At 43.0% G+C, this 19,898-nt stretch overlaps 2 long non-coding RNA genes across 2 annotated transcripts in view; one reads left to right on the top strand and one right to left on the bottom strand.

The window, feature by feature from the left end:
- The window catches only part of LOC146206202 (uncharacterized), a 542,419-nt gene that overhangs the window by 224,620 nt on the left and 297,901 nt on the right, over positions 1–19,898 (bottom strand). The gene's annotated exons all lie outside the window — the stretch shown is intronic.
- On the top strand, positions 9,431–19,750 carry LOC146206211 (uncharacterized). The gene is made up of 4 exons (XR_014703246.1): positions 9,431–9,557; positions 11,247–11,484; positions 14,123–14,242; positions 19,620–19,750. It is a non-coding gene; the product is annotated as an uncharacterized LOC146206211 (long non-coding RNA).

The raw sequence follows: 19,898 nt of genomic DNA, 5'->3' as shown, positions 1-19,898 counted from the left end.
TCAAATTTTTCGAACACGACCTGTAATACCTCGCCAGGCACTCAATATAAATGTTATATAGTTTTGTAGGCATCGCGAAGTGAAGTGAGTAAAGATGAAATTTCGGTGAGTTAAAACTTCATTTCGCTCAGAGTGCACAAAACGGCCTTTTTTTTTTTTTTTTTTCCGCCCTAATCTTTCGTACCGTCCTGGTGCGCTGTGAGCGCAACAAATTCAATTGTGATGGTGTCGTGGCGTTCAGTAGTTCACAAACTACGAATGTTTGCTTGATCATTGCATTCAATTTTAATTTGGTTCCCTGCACATATTCAACATATAAGAGAGTGAAGAATGTATTCGCTTCTTTTACGTTGTTTCTGAAATAGATGTCGTGTTTTTTTGTGTGTTTTTTTTTTGTCATCTCATTTTTTTTGGTGCCTCATGTTGTTTCGATGTATTGCGAACGGACATGCTCATGCATGAGAACTGCTTAATAGTGTTAATCGCAGCAGTAACCGAAAATCCCGTAATTACCAAGGAGGTCTTATAGAACTTCAGGAGTAGAAGTGGTCCGTTATAAGTGAAGACGGCGTCCGCCATCTTGCAAGGGGCAAAAAGGACGCATCTCCAAAGGACGTATGACCATATATAACGCCCCATTTGTGGCTCGGCTCTACGAAATTTTGCCCTTGTCTGGATACCTTCCCGCGCTTTTGGATAAAATTTCAAAGAAAAAGTTCTGAAACAAAAATAATGCGCAGCATTACATGGTCCATGCGTAGCATGTACAGAATGTTTATAAATGTGCTGTTTAGATTTTTCCGAGTATAGTAGCCTTGTGTTATATCGTTAAATAGACTGTAAATTTTTTTTTGCTTAAAAATACAGAAATTTTCTGGCAGCTGTCCTGCCAGAAATTTTCTGTTCTGTTTTCTGTTTTTGATTTTTCTGTGATTTTACCGTTTTTTCTGTTTACAACTGACAGAAACTTTTTGTAAATTGACAAAAATTTTCAGTTGTACGGCATTTTCTGTTCTGTTTTCTCTGCCGCATTGACAGACCGCAATTTTGCGCCACAAATTTGAAACACGTGACTTTTCTTACAACCAATCAGAGAAACAACATTGATGTGTGTCGAAAATAGGGCTATAATAGGGCCTCAGGATTGGCAATTTTGTTATCGGCGCGGTCGTAACCGCGGCGCCGAGCGTTGTCGGCCGCTCCGGAAACACGTCACTAGTGCTAATGTTTTTTTTTCAACTCGATTGCACATCTGCAAATCTCGGTGATGCGTAGACTGCGATAATGTAGAGTCCTGTCATATTTACCAGCACCATCATTTCATGCACTCAGGGAACCAAATTTTGCTGCAATGAGTTCACACAGTTGATTTTATTCTACCGATAAAAAATTACTACTGATAGAACTATCCATAGTACTATCGATAGTTTTTTTTTTTTTTTTTTTTTTTTTTTTTTTTACCGTTGATAGTTCAATAGTGACCGAATTCTGTCACTGTTACTACTATCGACAGATCTGCATCACTAAAGTGTAGCCCAGCACAGCGCACGTGTACCCTGAATGCTGGATCATCTCAAGGGCAGCGAAGACAGTGCTGCAGGTTGCTCAAATCAACGTTTATAGATATACTTTGCTCAAACCTTGCTATGTGAATAATGCGGTATGAGAAGGGGGACGACAACGAGAATTAGGAAGGGAAATCGTGGACGACTATTTAAGTCAGCCGTTCGTGTACCTGGATCTTGAGCATCATGACAGCCACCGCCGTAAGGATCGATCCTGGCATCATATCCTTTGCGTGCATGTTGCATGATGATCACCTTGTGGACGAGTTTTGTCGCCAGCATGGCCTGCTCCCGGCAGCCCCAACAACTCTGCCCTCGGACGAGCAGCGCCGCGGAAGGCTCAAGACGTTTCAGCATTTCTGGGGAATGTGCGGACGACTTGGCTTCAATCCCGTTAAGCCAAACTGCACGGGCTCTGTCGTAACGCGGATGCGGAAAGTTAAAAAAGGGCCTCGCCCAACCTTTCGTGGCGGGAAATGCCGGAAAGAGCTGTCCCAGGAAAACGGAGAATCTTTTCTTCACGGCCGTAAGACTACGAACAGCTTTTTCGCTTCCCAGGATGCTGCTGATCGGCCCAATATGAAGCTTTCGCGGCGGGAAATCCTCTGGCTGATGTATGCCCCAGCCAAAGGAGTGAACGCCGCCTTGGCTTCGGAGTGGGTCAATAGGCGGTACAAGCTCGGACCGGAGGCCCGTACGGATTGGACAAACTTCATCCGTGAGGTTGTGGGCAAGGACCTGCGACAGAGACCGCGCATGGGCGACCCCGGGGAGGAAATTCAGGTGGACGAATCCCTCTTCCGCGCAATACCAACAGCGGTCGGCTGCTCGCAGGTGACAACGTTCCTGGCCGTTTCCGGAACTACGGTGATGTGGAAGTCCGGGCCCCAGGATCTCGGCCTCTATTGGGTATCTACCGGAGAAACTTGAATGTTCCGAGTACGCAAGCGCGACGCCGCTACACTGGAGGTAACTGTTGCGGAAAATGTTCTCCCTCGTACGAAGGTGGTGACGGACGAGTGGAGGGGATACAGCAGGCTGGAAGAGCTGTAGGACGCGGTCGGAGACATGCACCTGACAGTTTGCCACGAATAAAACTTTGTGGACCCCAGCGCCGGTGCGCACACACAATGCGTCAAGCAAGCCTGGTAAAAAGCCAAGCGTGTTCTGGTACGTACCGGCAGAAACCGCGGCCCTGCTGAACTCACATTTGGATTGGTTTTGGTGGGCCAACATCAACGTAAGGACAAGATGCGAGGACCCCTTTCTTCGACTATAGTTGAAGCTGTCGCCCGCCAATACCCCCAATAAACTCTGCAGCATCGGAAAAGGCCCTTCTCAGGGCCACCTAATTCGTGCTTTGGCTGAGACCGCATTTGGTTCCCGACCGGTTCCATTTTCCCCTCTCAACAAGTTCAGGAGTGCAACAGATGAAATAGGATTTGTAGCAATTTTTCGAGTAGCAAAATCTTAGTTTTGTAGCAGTTTGCGCCTTGCAGCACACACACACCTTGCAGCACAAATTCAAACCTTGCAGCCCTTAAGCTGGGAATAAACCTTACTTTCAGCGTAAATGTGATCCAAATGAAATCTAGCAAGGACCACACATCGCTATCGCAAACTAGCTAACTTTACCAGGAGGGGGATACGAAATGGGAAGCTTAATGGTACGAAGCTTAAAGGGACACTAAAGACAGCCAAAGATGGTATGAAAATCTAATAAACTACATTTGGTGACACTGTCGCCGCATATCCGGCAGCAAAAAATCGAATAATTGCTGAGATATTGCGATAAGAAGTTCAGGTTTTCTCTTGTTCCCGCCGGACGAATTCAAACTGTGGCCTCCAGCTACGTAGCTGGAGTTGAGTGACGCACACTATGACGTAAGCGGAGACTCCGTGATAGCTGGCGAGCCGGCGCGGTCCGCGGCGTCGCATCCCTCAAGGGCCAACTTGGCAACAGCGTACTCGCAATGACGGCCTCAGCCGAAATAAATAAAACGATGAAGAGAGCAATTTACCGAGCGATGGGCCCATAAAGGAAGAAGAAAAAAACATAGAGGGCTTGTAATGCACAATACTTTACATGTTTCTCAAGCTTTTGCGCTCCTTCTTGCACTGTGTATAAACAAACCGAGCCCTCGGTCATCGCAACGCTTCCTGACATGTTTACATACAAATAAGATTTAGTTACCAGCAAAATAGTGTCCTCGCTGCTGCGCTTGTCAGTTTTGAAGCTTCGTTGCACTTTTTTCCTTCAAGGTTTGTGCTACAGCTCCGTGTTCAGCGAAAATTACGTCCACGGTAGCAGAACATGACCGAAGTGCCGGCGCCACTACATTTGCCAGCGCTGCGAAATTCCACATGTTAAAATGGATCCAGTGCACAATATAGTGCGCATAGGCATCCAGAACATTAGTTGCAAGACGTGAGAGCAGGCAGCATGCGCCGATGATCAAGAAGTTGTAACTTTTAGACCGGCAGCAGAAACAATTTATTGTAAATGGGGCCATAACATAAAAACTAGAAATATATCCAAGGTTCCTGTGGCGCGGCGTAGCCGAGCGGTTAGCGCCGAACGTTTCGGAGCAAGCAGTAGCGAGTTCGAGTCGTGGCGTTTATTCTTTTTTTTTTTTTTTTTTACAAATCGATTTTTTTTTAACCTTTTGTAATGTATTTCTGGTGCTTCGTTATTTTTAGTTTCTACATTTTACCCGAGGCCCTTTTTTTCGCCGGGCGACGAGCGCAATATATCGACGCTCGCCTTGGTATGAGCGGCAAGTATGCCCCTTTTGTTTACGACGCCTGCAAATAGCACGTTGAAGGTCTTGTTGACGCAGTATATGTTGGTCAGATGTGCCATGATTTAGTGAACAATTGAATGATACTGCGTTTTTCCTTCGGTACTTAGCATATGATGCTTTTCGTGGCGTACGTAGCTGCAGTCAAGCGGTCAGGTCGCAGTCGAAGCGGCAACGGCGGCGATATGTAGGCGCAGAAGAACGAAGGAGTGTGTCGGCGGTAGCGGATTTCGCTCGCTCGTGCCTCAGAATGCTCAAATGGGAACCATCAAGGCGCATCTGCTGCTCCAAGCTCGTAATTCAGGCGCTGCAGGTTCAAACAAACTATCCGAGTGCGCACGAAATGCCTGAGCCGAAACATAACCAAAACTGAAGTGGGCGCCTGTGGCGCCTCCAAGTATATTTTTGTATTTGCCTTGGAACGTTTACGTTGTCTTTTCGCCGTCGTTTACGTATGATAAAAGCGTGTTATCATGTTTGAGAAAAAACGTACTACCGCATTCAAACATTCAACGTAATTCGCATTTGTCAGCCTCCGGGATCCCTGGCGCGTCACGTGATTTGTAGTTGCGAGCCTCGGCCGTTTGGCTGTGGTGGCGATACCTGTATTTCTTTTATTCTTCTTTACTACCTTATAACAGCTCTGTTTTCAGTAAGAGTGGTCTTTTTGTAATCAGGAACTGGCATTCTATCGATGCAAACCCACTTCCTTTCTCTCTTTAGTGTCCCTTTAAAAGGCTGCAGAAAGAATACACCCAAATTCTGAAACGAAATCACATGATTTTTGGTAGCGCTTCCTGTCCACACTTCCTGCTCGCGCAGCTCATGAGGCTTTCGTTTTAAAAGACGAATTCCCAGCCATTTTGTTAAATAAATCTAGGCCACGCTCCTCATTGGGGCAAAAACATAGCCTATAGCAACATGAGGGATCTGCGTGGCCGAGCGCGTAAGCACTGCATTCGATATAAGTTAGCAAGAAAAATGTGCGGTCGTAATTCTGCACACTCGTGTTCGCTGTAGTGGGCCGCCAATGTCGCCGTTGGCTTCAATTACGACAGGCGTACCCACGTGTTGCAGGGCTTAATATACGTACGCTGCACGCAGCGCTGTTCGTTTGCACGGCTACGCCTGTAGACGAGCTTATGATTAAACACACTGTTAAGCACTGGTTTAAATGCATAGTTTCGTCTTTTATTTATGCCAATGAATACGGTACAATGGTCTGTGAAGTAGTGATACTTGGTTTCGATCTTGTTGAAGGGAAGGTTGAAGGGGTTATCTGCATTGTCGAATTGATGGTCTTGCGTTGGAAAACCAAGTCTAAGCTGGCGCCGTATTGGTTTGCAGTCTTTGGTTGGATTTGGTGCAACTACAAGTCAAACCTCTCTTCTGCCATTGGTACGAAAGATGTTTGACTCTTGGATCTGTTGTGGTCACCCACGGCGACCACGAGTTCCTTCTCTTGATGACATTTTGGGCAGAGGAAGGCGCAGTATACTTCGGGTGGGCACCACGGAATCGTGGACACCCACACTTCATTAGGTCCAGGTCACAATTGGAGGTCAAATTTAGTGTCATGCGGTGCCGGCTCTACCTAGCGTAGTGAACAGCTCCTATAACTTCGTTTATAAGAAAGGAAAGGGGCAGTATCTGCTTAAAGGTGAAAACCGGCACTACGCTGAAGGCTCGAACTATCTACCGTAGTTCTTCCGCTTCGAAACGAATAAAACAAAAAGACTACTGGTCAGCGCGCAGCGTAGAAGCAGACGACGCTCGCACTCCGCTGGCACAGCCGCCCGCCGACCAACAGGGCTCTTGGCCAAGCGGTGACGTAGAGGCACGTGACAGCAGCGAGGCGCCGCCCCATTTAGCAGACTGCATGAGCAGACGACGCCACTCGGTGATGGCCGGAATATGGGCACAGTCTAACGGAATATTGCAAATGAGAACCGCTACGGCCGCTACCATGGATTTATTGATGTACGTCAATAAAACCGTCAGCCAGGCCAGTGGGCGTGTGAGTGCTACGTAGCACTCACACGCCCACTGGCCTGGCTGACGGTTGATGCAGCTGGAGGCTTCTGTGTATATGGTATGACACCGTAACCCTACAACGCATGCATCAAAACCAATCAAAAATTCTCGCGAGCGCGCTTGCCGCATCGCGTGCATGCCGTTTATGCATCCGTGTTGTGGCTTGCGTGCCTGTCATAAAATATGTAGCTTGATAGATGTGCTTCTTGCCAACTGTACAAATTGCTAACTGCTGTCTTCAGCCGTCATTAATGATGGTCTTCGTGAGGTTTGCCTAAAGACTTTTGCTTATAAGCCAAGGAGCTCCTGCAGCATTCGTGGAAGTCCTGCCCGTCGGGGGGAGTACATGACCCTTCTTACCTGCAAACTCACAACACGGGCATACACATGAGCCACGCGATATCTTGATCAGAAGCAACTCTCTTGAGCTACGTTCTGACAAAGGTTACTAGGATACATATAACCCATGTATATAGAATTAACGGAATGTTTTGTGCAATGCTCTGAGGCTGTCAATGACCCAACTGAGACTCCTCTATTTTTTTAAAAGGTAGCGACAACTACACGAGCGCCCCCTGAGGGGTCTAAGGGGCAGTGGCAGCAGACGACGCGCCGCTCTTTCGTGCATACCGCGCGTATTCATGAAGCCGCGCTCGGTGCACACATGAACCGATAAATTCTGAAGAGTTGTGTCCTATGCTACTCAAGAAGCTTCAGAAGGCAGGGAAAGTAACTTGCACATGTCTGCGCCACATAAACGTCGAAATAAAACACATGTGTTCTACGAACCAGCTCATTCTGCAAATTTTGGAAACGTTGCGTACAGAGCTCTCAATGGGCGTCATTGCGTTTGTAATCGTTCGGCAGTACTCCGTTTTACACTTTTTGGCTCGAGTTTATTTCGTTTACACAATATTCCTATGGCTTTATTTTGGAGAAAAAGTAGGTTTCAATGCAACGGTGGATTACGAACCCATTCATACCTCCCAAGAAATAGAAAAAAGAAAATATCCGGTATGACATGATAACAAAGTTAATGAATTAAGTTTCCTCACTTTTCCATTTTTATTTGCTTTAGCGCTTCTTGAAACTTGATTCATGTGCGCGTTCAGCGGAACGCGTTTTTTGCATTCGATGCAACGTCGGTTGTTCCTGGCCTTACGGGGCTAGGACTGGTCGCTCAACGCAGCTTGCGGCGGGGACTAGCCTGCCACCGAATTTTTTATCTGTTGTAGGCTGTCATTGCACCCGCCACCGCTTAGGTGGTGGACGACGGTTGTTGCGGCGCACGTCTTTCTCTCCCTCTTCTTTTTCTTTCTTCTCTACTTTATCTCTTCTGTCCGCACGAGGCAGCGGAGGTGGCTCAGCTACAGAGCCAGTAGCAGGCCCGTGCATTTTCTTTTCTTTTTTCCTACAGCCACAACAACAACGTCGGAGGACTCTTCCGTAGGGACGTCTTTTTTTTTTTTTTTTTTTTTCGTTTATTTGGAGTTTAATTTTTTTTTTTCCAGGCACCGATACTTAACATAAGCAAACATTGGCTTTCCATCCTTACCATTTTGACCCATTTGTACTCTGTATCCAATGTTTCCTCTTTCAATCATATCAATTAACTGATGAATCGCACTCACTTAATTTTCATAAGCATCATCAAGCATTGACTGTTCATTCTGAGAATGTTGATACCTTTTATTGCACCTTTTGAATTTTATTACTATTTTATTTGATCAATAAACAGCACTCAAATATTTTTTTATTAGCATCAGCCAGCATTGGGATTTCCATTCTGAGCATTCTGACGCTTTTGAAGCTCATTTTTTCAATTATTTCAATGAATTTATCAAATGGACGCTGGAAATCTCAACATCATCAAGCACTGACATTTCGTTCTTATACCTTGGAAGCCCCCCCCCCCTTTTCTTTTTTTCTCCATTTTTTAGATTTTTTCCACTTCGTCAATCATTCATTAAATCAATATTGCGTATCGTACCACACGCCAATCAACATCATTAGACCCACAAATTGTCATAGGATTTTTCTTACGCAGTCCTCAATTATTTCCGAGACGCTGTGCCGACAACTACTAGGACGCCGACCGCTTTTCGGCTGAACGAGCTGTATAAGGTATCGCTTAATAAAGGGTGCCTACTAGCATCCATCAGGTGCCAATCATACAAAATTTGTTGCTGCTAACGTTGCCGCGAGGAATGGAAAATAATTTTTTCCCGTCTTCCGCACGGTTCCGGCAGCCGAAGGCACAGCAGCCCGGCTATAGTGAACTAGAATACTAAGCCCGGCATAGTCGCATGTCATGCGTACACTGCAAAATTCGAATTCAGACACGTACTTCTTGTGTCCACTTAGGCATCAAGTACTGCATATACATTCCTAAAACAGCAACTGAGGCATGTAAACTACTTTTTGCTTGCTTAACCAGCCAATATGACTTGGCGCCAATAACTTGGCCAATGTTAGTAGAGCTTGGCGGCGAAGAGGTCACGTGCTGCTAACCGGCCTCACCCAAGAATCTTGAACTATACTTGAAGTAAACTTTTAGACCACGGCATTTTAGACAGACATTACACATAAAATTATTTTGTAATTTAAAACAATCTGTACACAGTTTTTAGCAGTAAGTTGTTTTATGTTGCCAACTTTCAGTGATTATTTTGGTTGCCAGACTTTGATTTTAATTTAAAACTTTTTTTACTTCATAATGCCTTCTGTTCTATAAAAGTTTTAGATAAAAACCTACGGTAAATATAAAATATATAATTATTTTTATTCTACCTTTTGCAGGACAGTTTTTATAACAATGTTGCTAGGCATTACTGCAAACTTAATATACAGCGTTGCCTAGATTTCCTGCAAACATTACTTGACACCCAAAAATCGTTGTTAGTATTACCTGTTTACTGAACATTTGCTGTTAATTTTTACTCTATTGCAGAAATTTTATGGGCAATGCCTGCTTTCGTGGTTATGAAATTGTGGACTTGTGGCTACCGCCGTCGCGTGAGTCATGGTCATGGCGTGAGTAGAGTTGCAGAGCAGAGCTCCGTGTTGTGGAGTGTACTAGCGTGAGTAGTGCGGGACCCTCCTATATTGGTGGAAATGAAGTTCTCAATCAATCAATCAATCAATCAATGGACAAAGGGTAAGTTTTCGCAAATGCCTCCTGAAGAAAATGCCTGCAGCGTCAGGGGTTTCTCTGCCCGCCGTAGAGCGCTCGTCCTCCGTGTGGCGATGTCCCTTCAGTTCCGACGACTCGATGACGGAATCAGACGAACCCGGTACCGGGTAGATCAGGTGAATCTGACCGCTGTGTTTTGATGTTGTGGCTGAAGATACGTCGGCCGGACACGGTACTATTTCTCGGGCACGCGGGTACATCAGTTTTCAAAGTTCGACGTATCATCATGTATCACGCATGCCCGAAATGAGGCGCAATTCGCGTCCATGTGCGTAGTACGTGCTTGAAAAGAAGTGCTTGGCACAAGTCCTGGATAGCAGCGTTGAACTGAAAATTTACTTGTATTTCCATGCAAACATCTGATTTTCTGTGCTGTGCGGTACAGGCTCGGCGCACTGCCAGTCATCGCCGCTGTACCAGCGTAGGCCTCTAGTAGATTCGGCATGCTTTTTGCCAGATTTGCGAGGTAGAATGTAAAGAAAGAATCGAGAACCATCCTATTCCCTATGGTCTGCATGTAAAGAAGAGCATAGCGTGTTCTGCGCGGCGATGTGCATCGCTCGATCTTCGGAGGTCGGTGCAGGATCGAAGATGGCGCAAATTACGAGCAGATCGAGATGACAGTTTAGTGCGAAGCGAAAGCTGTTCGTGAATGTGCGTATCTTTGCTGGTGTACGTAGTACATACTTTGTGTCGCCGGCGCCTGCCACCGACGTTTTCATGGAACCTGTGCGCGTGGGAGCAGCCGCGAAGGTGGAATGCAGCCATACCAGATTCGAATGGGTACGTCGGACAAAAGTCTGATCAAGGCTTCCCGCCCCGTCAAAAGCGAGTGCCGGGAGAATTTGAGCGCGTAAATTTTCGTCGCCGCCAAAATGTTACGTGGTGCACCCAGCTTCCCTATGTGCGTGCGTGAGTGCGCGCGCGAGTAGTGGCCATGTGATGGCGCCAGTTAAATATGTATGCACTGATCCTGAAAACAACTGTGCCATTTTGCCTTGAATGTTATTGCTCTAGCTGCCGTTTCAAGCACTAAAGTTATGTTTAAATGTTAATAAGATTTCTTTATAGTGCTGTATGTGCATGTTGACTCTCTGAGCCCTGACTAAGTACTAGTGATACACCAGTTTGTGCATGTTGGCTTTTATGTTTTAGGAAGGAAATGTCTAATACTGCTTTGCTGATGCAAAATTATTCTCATCAAAAACCTCTGCTTAGAAGTTCACGCAACATCTAACTGTTTTCATTCTAAAGTTTTCATGTTTAAGCTGCGAACAAGGCTGCAGCAAAAAAATAAGGTCCCAAAAGACGGCAACTCCTTTCCAAAAAAATGGCGATAGTAACGCATGAGCACAGTGTAAGTGCATGAGGAATCTGCCACCCAGAAAGAAGATTCAAGACGTACAAAAAGACTTGAAAAAGGAGAATCAGTAGTTGAAGGGAACAGCTAGTTAGCATGCTGGAAAAAGCATTCTGTTGTGAAATTTTTCAAGCAGGCTGGTTGCAGTTTATTTATTTTCAGTTTATTGAATTTCTTCATGATAATCAATTCAAGAGCAAACTTATTTACTAGAAGTGACAATTTTTGTTTTCTCAGGTTTTCCTCTATGGAATGTGTACTATGAAAGCTTTCACTACTGTTTTTTGCTGCAGATCATGTACTGGAAACAGGAGCTGGGGCTGAAATGGCAAAATCCAGCAGCGGGCAGCCATTTGCAATTGTGGTCAGTGAGAAGGCAACCACAATAGTTTCCACCGACTTGCAAGCCCCGAGCAAGTGGCAGTCAACATGTCTTACGGACCAGCATCAGACGAAGAGATGTCCAATTAAGATGAAATGCATGTAGCTGATGCAGACGGGCCTGTGCTCTTTGGCAGGATTGGCGGTGAGGTAATAATGAATCTTTAAAAATATTGTATTGATTAACTCTATTTTTGTTATTTGGCAGTCAGCCGTCACTGAGAAGAAAGTTATCAATTAGATTATTCCTTACTACTGAACAACCATAATGTAGTCTAGCGTTTCAGCACCCGAAAAACCGTTTCGAAAATGAACACCCACAACTTTCCATGTTTACAAAAGCTAACCTCCATTCTTACTCATTTTAGTGAATTAGTCGATCACATATTGGTGCATGCAGCTTTTACATGTGATGATGGTGGAGGGCACTGGAATCAAGCACCAGTTAACTATGCAACAAAAGCGACCATCTATCAGGTCACCTTACCAACCGCAACAGTCACTCGACTTTTCACTGCACAATAATGCACTGTGGTGTCGACTGCACTGTGAGGAATGCAGGGAAGCTTGGCGTACTACGCTGGGTCAATACGTAGCCTGAAGCAAGGTCGAATTTTATACTCTCATCATCTGAATTAACAGGCATGCCCACAGCCAGACATAAGGTATGTTTTCAGTTAATTTCTTCTCTTTGATATATGCTTCTGGATTTAATTCTCACTGCATGTTTCTTTATGTGCATCTCAATTGGTCATGGAGTTTGGCAATTATCCAGATGTACGTGCACATTGTTAAAAATTGTGTTAAACATTATGCAACAAAGGCCTCAGCTTCCTACAACAGTGTTCACATAACACAGTAACATGTAATATAGGTAAATGTTATCGCAACGTTCTCGCTTGTGAGAAATGCAGTGTTAATTATGCCTGCAACCTGCAACGTTCAGAAAACATTTCTAAAGCGGAACTGAATGCAGTCGAAGAAACAGAGATGATGAAGGTGCACCGGTTGAATGCAGAACTTACTACTGCGATTTAGCAAGAAAACAAAACACCCGGCTGACCAAAAAGCATGAGCAAATGAAACACAGAATTATGCTGCACAACCACACACACACAAAAAAAGAAAAAGGTGAATACCTTCAGGCATAGGAAAAGTATGCATGGTAGTACTTTGCTCATTGCAGTGTTTGATAAGCAGTTGCCTATAAAAGCTAGCCCTTCAATGCCTGCTCTTCCTGCAGGTAAATGAAGCTCTTGTCAGAAATCAAAGGGCACCCATATTTCAGAGAGGCACAGTGTTCCCTTTATCCTGAGTAGGAAATTAAGCAGTGAGGGCTCGTGTGAAGTGAGCACGCATGCACAAATGTGCTCTTTTCCCTACGTGTGCGGCATTCCTATCTGTACTCTGTATATATATAATCTAATATAGTAAAAACACTGTTGCCTGGTGGATATCATTTCTGCCTTGCTCGTTGGTGATATCAACACAATATGTGTTTGTGTTATCTTGTACAGTAATTATGAATCTGCTGTTTGCCTTATTAAGGAGCCACCACCTAGCTATTTGCTTTATTTTTTTTTTTCCTTCGCCTTTGCAAAAAGACTCATCTGTAGTTGAGAAAGTTGGATTCAAAAATATGTCAATGCCAAAGGTGACTCCGTGACTACCATTTGGGAGTACTATATCATGGTGTGGTAGTTTCAGAGATTGTAATAACAAAAAGAGCATTAATTTCGCTGCAGTGCAGGAAAACAGCGCCGGATGATATGTTGCTGCACCATTGTCAGTGGAAATAGCCCCTTTAATTATCATTATTTTGTCTTCAGCCAGATTGCACTGCTTTTTTTTGTTGTTCTAACCTGCACGAAGCTTTGAGGCTTTTTATAAATGTCAGAAGTTTGAACTGAGTAGTTGGAGAAGAGTTCCATTTTTAAATCCATTTTTGCCAGGAATAAAAATGTCTTTTGCTGTTGAACAATGATCATCCACATACTAGCCAAGCACAATCTATTTTTCCTTTTCTGAAATTTGATACTCTTGTCCTCTGTGTCCGTTTGTATAAGCTCGTAGGCACCAAGGTTACTGCATGAATAAACAAGACTGAGTGGTTTGTGCCCAAATTTTCATAAAAGAAGCGATCATGCTGTAAATTTTATATGAAAAGGCTGAACCAAGTGGAAATGTCTTGATAAGGCTGGCCAACATTTATAGTGGAATACCTGTCATTCTAGAAGGAGTTGTCATCCTTAGCAGTTTGATTCTGTTGTATTTTTTGTACTGTTCATTGCAGCCTATGGGGCTCAGTGTGTGCTTGTCGTGTTCTCTGGGTCCTTCTCTACTGTCTCATGCTTTTTAGCGCATTTTCTCATGGCTTTTGAATAATGCCATATGAATCACCTGTACTCTTAATTTAACTCACCGAAGGGAGGCATCTTTTTTTTTTTTTTTTTTTTTTTTTTACATTTTTATTTTATAAGAAATGTGATTTCCTGAGCTTAAAATTGAACGTGTGGGACTATGCAGCCAAATGTCATTAAAAACTGAGTTGTCATAGCCTCATTTGGTTGGTTTTGTATGGTTGGTGGAGTACTATGGATGCTGCTCCTGTATATGTTGGTTTTTGCTTGAAAAGCTGGTATAACAGGAAAATGAGCAGTGTTAGTAGACATATATATATTTATTGGCTTATTTAGGTCCTATCATCTTGGGCTCACACTTTTAGGGAAAGAAATGTTTTGCTATTGTAAAGATACAGCTGACTTTTTATGCTTTGGAATGCCCTCAGGCACATATGTGGAAGCCAGAAGAAAAGAGAAGGTGGCAGAAGAGCAATCTGATTTGGGAACTGAAGAAGAAGCACCAATGAAAATAATTAGCAAGCCTTCACAGAGGTTACTCCACGAAAGTGAGTACTACTTTTACAAACTGTACTAAATACTTCGAAATATATATATATATCATCCTCTTTTGTAGAACTCTGCGTGGCATATTGGTTTCATCCTCCCATATACAGTTTAAAGAGGTGAGATGAGGGAGGGTTTAGGTGTTGAAGCAACAAACGGTGGTTAGTGTGGCATGGCTCCAAGCATTTCCACCCTTGAAAGCAGTGTGCAATCAGAAAACCTCGAGGAGCCTGTTGACAATAAAAGAAAGCAGCGGTGTGTTGAATCTGCCGACAGGGCAGAGAGCGACTCACAACATTATCAGCATACACGTGCCATCAGGCTCCAAAATTTCTAAATTTGTGATGTGGAAGTCGTTTGGTTATAGCAGTGATCTCTAAGGATATTGTAAATACTCGTCTTTGATACTTAGGAAAGAAAAGCCTTTATGAGTGGATGACCAGGTGAGCTCACAGTATGTTAAAATTAAATATGCAGAGTAGGTGCTGGCAGCACAGGGCACAGATAACTTAAGAGCAATATGAGTAGTCTCTATACAGTAATGGGCCAATGCAGTTTGTGGCAACCATATACTGAGTTCGTAAAGAGTTAAACCTCTGCAGTGCATGTATAGTTCTACCCTAAGTTTTCATTATTCAGGGGTGAAAGGGTGGCTCTATTTGCTCCGTTCTGTCCCAAACTGCTTCTTGTCCATCCTGCTCCAAAACAATATTGTTCCAAAACTGCTCCAAACCGGCTGCCTCGATGTTCTGCCATCAATTTCAGCAGAACACGGATTTTTGCTGCATGGGGTGCTATTAATGATAAATCTTCCAGAAAATGTGATGTGATGCAATTTGTTTAACAGACAGTGAGAAGCACATGGGGCAGTGGCATACTGCGAGCTCCACGCACACGCTCTAGGGCTGCTGTAGTCAAAACAAAGGCAGCACAACGGTGACGGCTCAGGCTGAGCTTAATACGATAAAAGTTTCATAAACTAGAAAAGCATAAAGCATAGCAAATTTGAAAGCAAATTTTAAAAAGCTGCAACAAGCGATTGGAGAGAAATAATTATGAAAAAATGCTCTGTGCACTTGACATAGCTCCTTCTTCAAGCCTTTTGCATTGCCGGTGGCGAGAGAAGTGAGCGAAGCAATCATTGCGGGTGCCTCGAGCCATTAGGAAAGTTGTCCAACAGCACAGAACAAGTTCAGTTGTTCTAATGGTTCAGCTGTGAAAACAAGCAGGTACTTCACCATTGCACCTCATTATTAGTACCAACCGTGCCAAGCCCATGTCAGGCAAAAGCATACTTGAAACATAAAGGGGTGACACCACAAAGGTGCCATTCACTAGACATATTCTCAAGAGTGTTGAAAAGCCATACAGAGCCTATTGCCAAAGTGTTTAAATGCTATTGTTTCTTAGCTGAAAACAGGAGCCACTGGCAGAAGGCTATGAAGCAAAAGAATCTGGAGGAGTAAAAGGCTACCCTTGAGTGCAGTCTATCCATCCTGAAGGTACTACTGACCAGTTCCCTGGAATTTTTCAGCATAGGATCAAAAAGGATATGAACAAGGAGAGCGAAAATGTGGTGGTCATTGATGTGAATTCCAAAATGGTGGTGCTTGAGCAAATCAAAGTGACAGACTCCACGTTTCAATCTGTCATGTCAAAATAGTCAGGCTTAGTTCAGTTATGACATGTAGAAGCAAGCTTTTGGTTTGCTGCTAGTCTTTTCCAAATTGTTCCACAGGTCAGCTGTGTTACTTTAAAGATCTTACATATTTTGGCTGTTTGTCTTGTCTTGTCAGAGATGCAGGCGTAGTCAGCAAAGCATTGAATTTTGAATAGAAAGGAATCCAATTGAGCATTTTTGTGTGTCAGAAATAAAAACTTGCAATTATTAAAAGTGTTTGGCTCTAGAGACATGCTCGAAAACATAATTTGAATGCTCCAAACTTTCATTTTATTGCTCCAAAGCTGCTCCGAATTGGCTTTATGCTCCTTGAGCTGCTGCAAAATACTCGAGCCTGCTTCCAACCCTTCATTATTGGACTGATTGACTGATTAGCCGAAAATTCCTTCTGTCATATGTGCCAGTGCAAGCATCATGGAAATTGCAGTGTTTAACAGGAGCTGCAAAATAACTTTTATAAATTCTTCAGGCAAAAAAACGAGAGGAAAGGCATCTCATTTATAAGGACATGAGACCATCTCATGGCACACTGGCATGTGCTAGGACCAGTAAATCAAGTCACAAAGTGTGTCCCAGAGATATTAATTTTGTGGTGAGAATTATTCAAATTTCAACATGCAACCAAGTATAAATTTGTCTCTTCAATATAATACAGTTGTGAATTTGAGTAAGTTCACTAAATGTTATATGTTGAGTCAACATTGTGAAATGCAGTTTAAGGTGTTTCGTGCACTAATACATACAAAGTGCATAACAGTGGTGCTGCTGCCTTTCTCATTTTTAAAATTAAATTAATTTTCGTTTTCTCTGGCAGTTTTAAGACCTATCTACACTTGATAGTCTCAAAGGCCATGTGACTGGCTGTCGCATTTAGCACGACCAATGTTCATACTTGCAAATGGGAACCACAGGTCGCTTTCACAAATTGGTATTGTCCGGAACGATACTTGTGGATCTTCATTGTTCACCAGCAAAGAGCAGCTGGATATAAAACTAACTTCCGTTCACTTCAAAGTGGTAAATGGCTCGAAACCAGCAGTCACAAGGCTAGAAAATAGAGCAGTGCTCGAACAGCCTGCAAAAGTCATACAACCTCCAAAGTGCAAGGAGGAAGAAAGTGTATGTAGAGCCTCTTTTTGGGCACTTCCTCTGGCACAACTTTTTGCCAATACACAGAATCTCTCAACTTTCCAAGGCATCCTACAGCATCTGTTAAAGAGTTACAGGGTTTGAATATGGGTCTGTCACTGCCTCTCCTTCATTGCACTGTGAAGGCAAACACTGGACACAGTTTCCAGAACAGTTTATGAGCTCACAATTACACTGCAGATAGTCTTCAAATGATGTGTGGCTGTTGACATCCAGCTGGTTGCAGACCTCTGACTACAACATGGAGTGGACAGCATCGTCGCGATGTTCCCCTTTTACCGACATTCAACATACAAAGGGGAAAGGCCAAATTTGAGCCAGCAATTTCTAACTGTAGCTTTGCTTTGGATGCCACAACATTGTTGAACTGATGGCAAAAATAAGCCTAGGTCCACCAATTGAGTTCATTCAACTGAAATTTTGCTATTCCAAAATTCACTGAACTGAGACATTTTTGCATGAAATGCATAGGAAAATCAGCAGGGATTTTTTAAGTTTGTTATTCTGAAATATTCGTCTAGCTGACATTCATTCAACTGAAAGTTTACTGCATAGCACATTTTTGTCTGGTAATGACTACTCATATCTTCCTAGAGTTTGATTTCTTTTTCTCACATGTATAGTGACCTAGATAGGGGCCAGGCAACTTTATGGGGAGCATATTGTGGGCAAAAACGTATTGGTGGTTAAGGCCCTAGTTTTTAGTAAGATAGCTTGGAGTATGCCTTTGCACATGCATTAACCTCTCTTTAGTTTTTTACCATAGCGCCGCTCTGCATGCTGCAGCAGCATGTTGAAGCTCTCGGCAAAATTGAAACATTCATGTGCTTGAAGAAATTGTTAACCCTTTACCACTGTCAATACAGCAGCATTGGTCTCCTTGGAACAGTGCTGGATCTGGCAGAAAGTAGAAAGGCTTTGGCAAGTTTTATTCAATTACTTTTAAGAAAAGTACATTGGTGTTTAGTCCACTTTGCCTTCTGAATGGATGTTAGTTTGCACGTTATTATACTTTTTTTTACAGCCAGTGAGGGGTAAAAGTAAGAGTGTAAGGTATGTGAACTACCAGAAGTTGCATTTTTTGTATTTAGTCGCCAAAAAAAGCTCAAATAATTGAAATTCTTATGTAACAAAATACAATCTATAGCCTGAAAGAACCCACCACTGAAATAGGAAATTTTTAAAGTAAATCTGGCAACCAGTGGCATCAAACCACACCTTTTGTCGTAACAATATGGTCACTGTTGGCTACGTCATCTTTAATAAGTAAATGCCATTAGTTTGAGGTTTTTTTTTCTGAGGAGAATTTACCGCTTCATTCTAGGTCTGTATAAGACTAGAGAAGCTTCAGTTTGGGGCAGAATACATGATCTCTGCATTTTGCACAGAAACTGTGTGCTTTGAATCTGAGCTGAAAATTTGAATCTATGTCACTATTAGGCCGGATGCATAGTGCATATAGCTGTGCACTAGTGCGTTGAATATGTAGTGGTAGTGAACCTGCACAGTTATGGCGGACTTTTAAGCACCAGTTTTACAGATGATTTTACTCTCTTGGCTCACGGCAGTCATACTTGGCTGCTTGGCAGTTTCTAAAGTTCTGAGAAGCTGTATTGTGGAGAAGCTCTGGTTGGAAGATGCATGCGCGCTTCATTATACTGTTCTGCTATCCACATGAAATTTGAACTTTGCAGCTGCTAAGCAATCACCTGTAAGAAACGACAAGTGGCCTCTCGAAGTGTGGAATTCTGAGCAGCATGTTGCTTGAAAAGTAAGAGGCAATAAATTGTAATCTGCAGTATCAAGCAAGGTGCATGTTTTAGGTCCTTGATACGTACGAGCTGATTTCAATAGCAAAGCGGCAATACTCGGGAGGTCACAGAGGCCCCATATCAAAACTGAGCAAGACAATAAGCTGTACACGCAGTATGATTCTTACTGTATCACTTTCCAGTGTCGCTTTTAAAACATTTTTTCCACTTATTTCCAAAAGTATCATCTCAACAACAAAAAAAATATTTCACCGAGTTTTCTTTCTTTCATTCCAGTTGAACTTATGGCCAAACAGACCCCTTCCATTTAAGCTGTGTGCTGAGCATTTAAAATAGTAATGTACTTGAAAAACCTTCAGCATTATAGCAAGGTCAACTTGATAATAATTGCAACTCAAGAAAGGCCAAAAATTTGTCTGCTTGTACAAAGTTTGAATTAAACTGAGTCAAAATGAGCCACAAAACGAGATTGCGTGTAGGCAATTCACTCTTCTACTTTGATTATCTGTACTTAGATGTTTAAATTGGTTTTGCACTCTTTCATTGTAAGGCATTTTAATTTTATATGCTGAATTGAAAGCGTGTGTTGATATCAGCCACACATTGTTTTAATGACCATTTACATTTACCATGACATTTACCTTTTTTTTTTTTTTTGTCTTTTATTTGATGACTATGATGACGCTTATGCAAGCTTTTCAATACCTCTTTCAGACTTCCTAAACATACACAAAATATACATTAAAAAAGTTTTTATCACTATTTTTATTGGTACAGGAGCTGAGTGCACTTTATGGAGCAAATCTAAGCATCTTTACACAGTGCATACTTGAGGCACTGATGACACACGAAGCAGCTCTATGGTATAGCTGGCTGGGGCAAGCAGAAGTTCTTAACACCTCCATGTCTATGAGCTGATCTACGGTAAGTGGTGTACTCACACTCTGCATATGCATGTTGTGGCATGCTATATATGGTTCTGTTATTAGAAGCGCATAAAAAATTATCTACAATATAAAAATTTTACTTTTGAAACTTTGTATTTGCTGTTGTGTC

This window comes from Amblyomma maculatum, chromosome 1, assembly GCF_055883805.1.
Source record: "Amblyomma maculatum isolate TAMU_Amacu chromosome 1, ASM5588380v1, whole genome shotgun sequence".
Lineage (NCBI taxonomy): Eukaryota > Metazoa > Arthropoda > Arachnida > Ixodida > Ixodidae > Amblyomma > Amblyomma maculatum.
Note: the sequence above shows the minus strand (reverse complement) of the source record. Positions and strands in the feature narration are given on the sequence as shown.